At 49.2% G+C, this 6,155-nt stretch overlaps 1 long non-coding RNA gene across 2 annotated transcripts; it reads left to right on the top strand.

Moving 5' to 3' along the window:
* The first annotated feature begins 388 nt into the window (after positions 1-388).
* On the top strand, positions 389-3,190 carry LOC130683662 (uncharacterized). 2 transcript variants are annotated; one of them, XR_008997558.1, is made up of 4 exons: positions 389-960; positions 1,128-1,286; positions 1,385-1,551; positions 3,010-3,190. It is a non-coding gene; the product is annotated as an uncharacterized LOC130683662 (long non-coding RNA). The 2 variants fall into 2 exon arrangements; XR_008997557.1 differs by having other exon boundaries at positions 1,128-1,551.
* The last annotated feature ends 2,965 nt before the right edge of the window (positions 3,191-6,155 follow it).

Below are 6,155 nucleotides of genomic sequence, written 5' to 3'. Positions count from 1 at the left end.
AAGGGGGTAGAAGTTTTCACTTGCCATTTTGCACCTTTTGTACATATATATTAGCTAAGCTAGTACTTTTATTTGTTAACTGTCTACAGATATTATCTGGGGGTGGGGGAGAGTGGATTATGGGCCATGTTTGTTTTATTCTTTAGACTGTGTTTATTCAAACCCTAAAGTGTGACTTTTTTCTCAAGAAGCCACTAAGCTTTACCATATACCAAATATAATTTTTGAAGAGTATTCACTTTTCTCATACAAAGCAGGACGTTCTTCATGCTGTAACATTCCCACCTGTGATGTGCTTGCTCCTACCTGTGACAGAAGCCCTGCAGTCCTTGGGTGGGCACCTATTTTTGTCTCCCTGGGCAGTTCGTGGAATGTGGGACAGGGGTGGCAGGTGGGTGATGGCTTCTGCTCCCCGCCACACTTTGTTAGTCCCTGCCAGGTGGCCCACGCCACCAGCCATCAGCCTCCTGGGAGCTGCTTCCTGCTTGCCGACAACCAGGGCTTGTTGAGAAGAGGGAGATGAGTCAGCAGATTTGCCCAGCATGAGGCTGGCCTGGTGCCAGCATGTTGCCCTGCCTGGCTTCCACCTCCCAACTCCATCAGTAACTGGCCAGCTGGGGTCAAGCCACTTCTCAGTTCCGGAAATGAACTCATTCCCTTTGGCTCCTGGGGAGACAGACAGCGGGCCATGGGGGGCTGGTCTGAGGAAGGGCTGCCTCCTCCCCAGGACCTTGGGGAAAGGGGTTGGGGGCCTGGGCATTGTGCGAGGATCCCTGACTCACCCATCTGACTCCACCTTTCAGGAAGGGCAGCTCCTGATACGGCCCTTTTGCAGCCTGGGAGACCAGGGCTTCCTCCCACAGCTTTCTCGGCAATAGCCGCTGCTCCATCTGTGCCTCTTCTTGGCTGAGGTCCACAACTACCAAAGCCAGATGTCTGAAGAATTAAACGATACTTCAGGTAAATCAGGGAAGTGGGAGACTTCCTTGCTGCCAGCCCTGAATTGCTCTTTTCAGCGTCTTCTCCTCATTGTCCATCAGGCTGAGGGACTGAGGAACTTTCCCTCTCAAACCTGTGCACCTATTCACGCCCATCACCTCTGGTAACAGGTTTCCTCTGCATTCCAGGCTCTTCAAGAATCAGCTGGGGAGCTGACTAGAGTGGACGCTCTCCATGCTTGGGGAGCGGGGGGGCCCTTGAGCCTTGTTTGGCGTGGTGCTCCTGCTGACTGAAGAAACCGCTGTCTTACCCCTGTTTTCACGGTCTGACCTGCAGAGTAGCAGCTTGTAGGTCCCCATGATGCTTTGCAGCTTCCCATGGTTTCCCTGGTTGTGAATTTGAGCTGCCCTTTTTCACATACAGAGATGTGTTCTTGTCCTTCAAGGCAAAAGCCCTGAAGACCTTGACTATCGGGAGTCCGCCAGTTTGAAGAACAATAAAGAGCAGCAAATCGCCACCCATGGTCAGGACAACAGCAGCTCCCACCCGGGGTCCCCGACTCAGACATGATCAGTTCCCTTGACAGGAGACTACAAATGCTGGCATTGTCAGGTATGTGAGGGGGAAGGCAGTTCTACCGACTGATGTCTGTCAGGCCTGGTGCTGGACACCATACGAATTTTCATCTTATTTATTCCTCCCAAAAGTTCTGAGTGGAAACATTTTTGCCTTTCTTTCATGGAAGAGGGAACTGAAACTCAGGTGATCAGTGATGTGCGAGGGTCAAAGCTTAAATAGGGTCCCAGCCTGCCTCCTGCAAACCCCCAACTGCCTCTTTCTGGTGAATGAGGTGATACCACAGATGAGGAAGCCAGCAGCTCCTTAGTTAGTGAATCTGCAGGTTGAGTTTGCAGACAGACCCAACTCGCCACCCCCACAGATGCAAAATGAGTGTGACCCAGCTTTCTGGTTCACTCGCAATGGGGGGCTTTGTGCCAACATGGCAGAGGAGGCGAGTCTCTACCTGAGGCAAATACCGTCCCTGCCCTGATCTTAATTCCCGTGGAAGTCTATCAAACAGGATCGAAAGGAAAACTGAAGGAAGCTATAAAGGCCCTTCCAGAGGCTCCCAAATTCAGGGCCTTTAAGTCAAAGGCCCACTTCACTTATCCCTCCCTGTGCTGGCAGATTGAATAGGTGGAAGACCACAGTCCTTTGGGCTACATGGGTGCTGGGCTCACAGTTTTTCTCTCCTCACAGTGATATGGCTGAAGGACTGTATCAGGGCTGCTGCCCTGAAACACCTTCCTTTAGCTAATGATGGCAGCAGTTGTTGCCTTTCAGAAAAGCACCATGCAGGCCTGGCTTTTGGCCCCACGGTTACCATGACAAGGCTAGAACGGAGCCTTCTGGGCCCCGGCTTTGGCCAAACCATTATCAAAGTTGGTTTTTAAATAGAGTCAACTCTCAATAATTCATAGATTAATGGTTCGATCTGTACGTCTTCGTCCTCCCTCTCTTTCCCTCCACTCTCTGTCCAGCTGCCTTTTGGCTGTCCTCATCACACACCCACAAAGCAGGAATAGGTGGAGGACTCAAGATCAGTCAGTGTTCAGGCCTGTTAGCAACCACAGTGCAGGGTTTAAGAAGCGGGTTGGGTGCTGTGTGGATTTCATGTATTCTTGCTAATCTCATTCCCACTTACCATGGACAGTGGACAACTGCCTTAAGTTCTTTGAGCCCCTTGCCAAGAGAAGAGCTAGAAGAACTGAAATCACACCCCCAGAGCCAGGCCCCAGGCCGGGACTGGCTGGGTTGAGAAGGCCAGCACAGCCTACATGGCCCCATCTTGCAGACCCAGTATGCGTGCATGTATTTGCCCAGCATCCTCAAGGCACCGTGTCTAAGGGTGGATGGGAGAAATGGGTTTTGAGACAAATGAAACAAAGCTTTCCTTTTTTGAGTGGTTGGAGGTTTATATTCCCAGATCAAATATATAAGCAAATAAAATATGAAAAATAATTTTCACAAATCTAATTTTCATACTAGTCATCATCACCTTTTTTCTAGCAAACAAGAAGACTTTCAAGGCTTCAGATGGGCTGCTTTCCCTCCAGAAATTATACCATAACTTCTCTTTATGTTATTAATAATGATAAATGCTAACATATTGATATGAAGTGATGCTACATCATTGATATGTATATATGAAAATATCTCATTCAGTCTTTACAACACCCCGAGGAAGAAAATGTTATTCCTGCTTGCAGAAAATGAGATTTAGAAGAGGTGAGTCACTTGCTCCAGGTCTCCCAGCAGTAAAGGGGCAGGGGACATTGTCTCACCCAATCCACAGACCCCATGGCTTTTGATCTACACCATGTGGTTTAGCCTCTTCTCTTGACCCCAACAACCAAAACCCATTAATGTAACTGAGGGTCCCCAGTACCCCTTTCTCCTCTCCATGTGGCCTCCTGATTCCTAAATGTCTATTCTGAGGTGCCCTCTACTCTGCTAGACCATCCATCCCACTTAGCAGGAACTGTGCACATCATGTGGTTTGTATATGTTCTTTCAGCATTGTCAGGTCTTATTTTATAATTTAACTTCTCCTGTGTACGTTTTCTTCCCAGTTTTAGAGTCTCATGGGAAGGGGGTGTCATGCTTCATGCATATTGTAATTTATCACTTTTCCTAGCATAATAGTAGGCCTAGAATAAGCCCCATAAAACCTGTTTTCTGATTAGTTGACTGATTTGGGGGTGGAGCCACGTGGAGGACATCTCTAGTGTATTTCTCAGGGGCCTTAACACAGCATTAGGCATAGAGTAGATACTCAATAATAATTTAATTGACAGCTTGAGTGTCAGACTATCTGGAAGAAAGAATTAGTCCCACAGCTGCCAATCATCTACCATGTGCTTTACATTTGTTATCTAATTTAAACTTCACAATAATTCTACAACATAGATGTTGTCCTTACTTTCATAGAGCCCCACATCTATAGCTGGGGGATGATGAAACTAGGGTTTTGTATGCAGGGCCCTGACAGCAGGGTGGGGAGACCACAGGCACCTGAGGATGTTGGCCTGAGACAATCAAGGGTTGTTCTCGGGGGCACCCACGAGGTCATCATGCAGTGGACACGCAAGGATCTGGAGTCAGACAGGCCAGCCCTTGGAAAAACTAAGAGTTAGGACTGGGTCTCAGCCAACAGCCCCCAGGAACAGCCCATGGGGTTTCTGCCTCCAGATGTTGAACCTCATTTCTGACACCAGGCTCCGCCTTGTTAAGTCTTTGTCTTTGGAGAGATGACAGCAGCCAGTCCAGCCCATAATTTTCCAATTGTTTCTGAACCTGAACTGGTTCCAGCTGGACAAATCTGCATCAGAACAGAGAGAGGGCTCCCTAGGAATCTATGGGAATGTGGGAGAGTGGACAAGATGAGAGGCAGTAGGATTAAAAGATTTAACAAAGAAAGCTTTCCTTTTCATGGGACAATGCTCAGCAGGCTGGTTTTGAAGAAATTCAAGAGTGGAATTTCTATAGCCAGGGAACAAGAGAGTTTATAATTACCTAAACTTCTGCAAACTGTTGAAGCTACTAGTCTACATATTTTGCCAGAAACTGGGACATCCCCAGAATTCCCAATCCATCCTGCCAGGTCTCTGTTCACAGACTCCAGTCCATGCCTACAACTTTCAAGTTGTGAAAGTCTCTTAACAGGAAGGCTGAGAAACAAGCCAGACTTCTACAAGAGGGAGGGAGGGCCAAATACAGCCTTACCCCAAGCCCCAGCCCAGCCAGCCCTAGGGCGAGTGCCTGCCCTGGCACGGTACCACAGCTTCCATTCCACTGAGAAGAGACCAGGGCTGCCTGCCTGGGCTGCGAGCGAGGGGCTGCCACACTGTGCTGTGCAGGTCCCTGCCTGTCCCCCTTTTAGGAGTCTGGGCTCAGCAGCTGGGAGCTCATCTCCTCCTGTCACTAGGGCCTGCAGAGGTGCTCAGTAAATATTTGTTGAATAAATGATTCAACAGCGTTTCTGTGACTCTGTCCCTCTCTGCAGCACAGTGGCTAGTCCAGTGAGTGTATGAACCTGGTAGGCAAGGAGGGGAAAGGGGGCGGGGGGGGTCCCACCTGCCTGGTTGAATATGCTCCTCAGTTTGTAGACTGGGGACAAGGATTGGTTCTCCTGGCCTTCCTTCAATACGGATGAGGAAACCAGGCCCCGGGGTGGTGAGGGGACTGAGCCAGCCCTCACCTGCCCCCTCACTCCCCTTCCTAAGCCCCTTTGATTTTGCCCTGTGACTCCCAAGGCTCTCCAGGCCCTCCCCTGGTCTAGCTCTGCAACCCCAGTTCTCCTCACGCCACACCCTCTCTGCCCCCTGCCGCTGGGTTTGTACCAGTGGCTAGCACTTGGTGGTTCCTCTGCCCTTCGCCCTTTCTCTCCTTCCTGCCTTCAACTGAGCAGCTTCTCACTCTGGAGTCTGCATCATCACCTCCTCTCAGATGCCCTCTCAGAATGCCTCTAGGCGGGCTCAGAGGTGCCCTGTCCTTGACCCCCATGATGCCCCATCCTCTCCTCTGTCATGTACTTAGCACCTGCAGCTGAGCTGTATTTGGGTTACCTGGCTTCCCCCTCTCCTTCCTGGGAGATCTTTGAGACGAACGGCCTTGTCTTTCACCCACCATACTGCCTGCCTGCCATACATAGCAGCAGCTCCAGGAATGGCACTGAATGGTAATAGCTACTGTTTATTCAAAGCACTTGTAGAAAGCTCCTTTCATATATTAACTCATCTAATCCTTACAATAACCTTTATTATTTTAAAGTATGTATCACCATAATCATCATGACTATCTCATTTTTGCTAGAAGAGGAAATGAAAGCCCGAGCTAGCCAGGAGCAGAGCACACAGACAAACCACGTGCAGACCTCCCCCCGCAAGCCAGAGCCTTCTCCCTCTTCCACTTTCCTGCCAAGCTCATTCTTGTCTTCTCAGGAATGTTCCCCCTCTCCACAGCCTTTAAAAATTATAACTGTCTCTTCAGACCCAGTCACATTTTCCATGACACTTTCTCTGCCCTCTGGTCCTAACAGCTCGTTCCTGACCTTTCACGGCATTAAAATCAGCATGTGGCATATTTTTTTATTTCTCTTTGATTTGTGTCATGACACAGCATTCTTTCCAACATAAAGGATGCTATGTGCTCCT

Source organism: Manis pentadactyla, chromosome 4, assembly GCF_030020395.1.
Source record: "Manis pentadactyla isolate mManPen7 chromosome 4, mManPen7.hap1, whole genome shotgun sequence".
Lineage (NCBI taxonomy): Eukaryota > Metazoa > Chordata > Mammalia > Pholidota > Manidae > Manis > Manis pentadactyla.
Note: the sequence above shows the minus strand (reverse complement) of the source record. Positions and strands in the feature narration are given on the sequence as shown.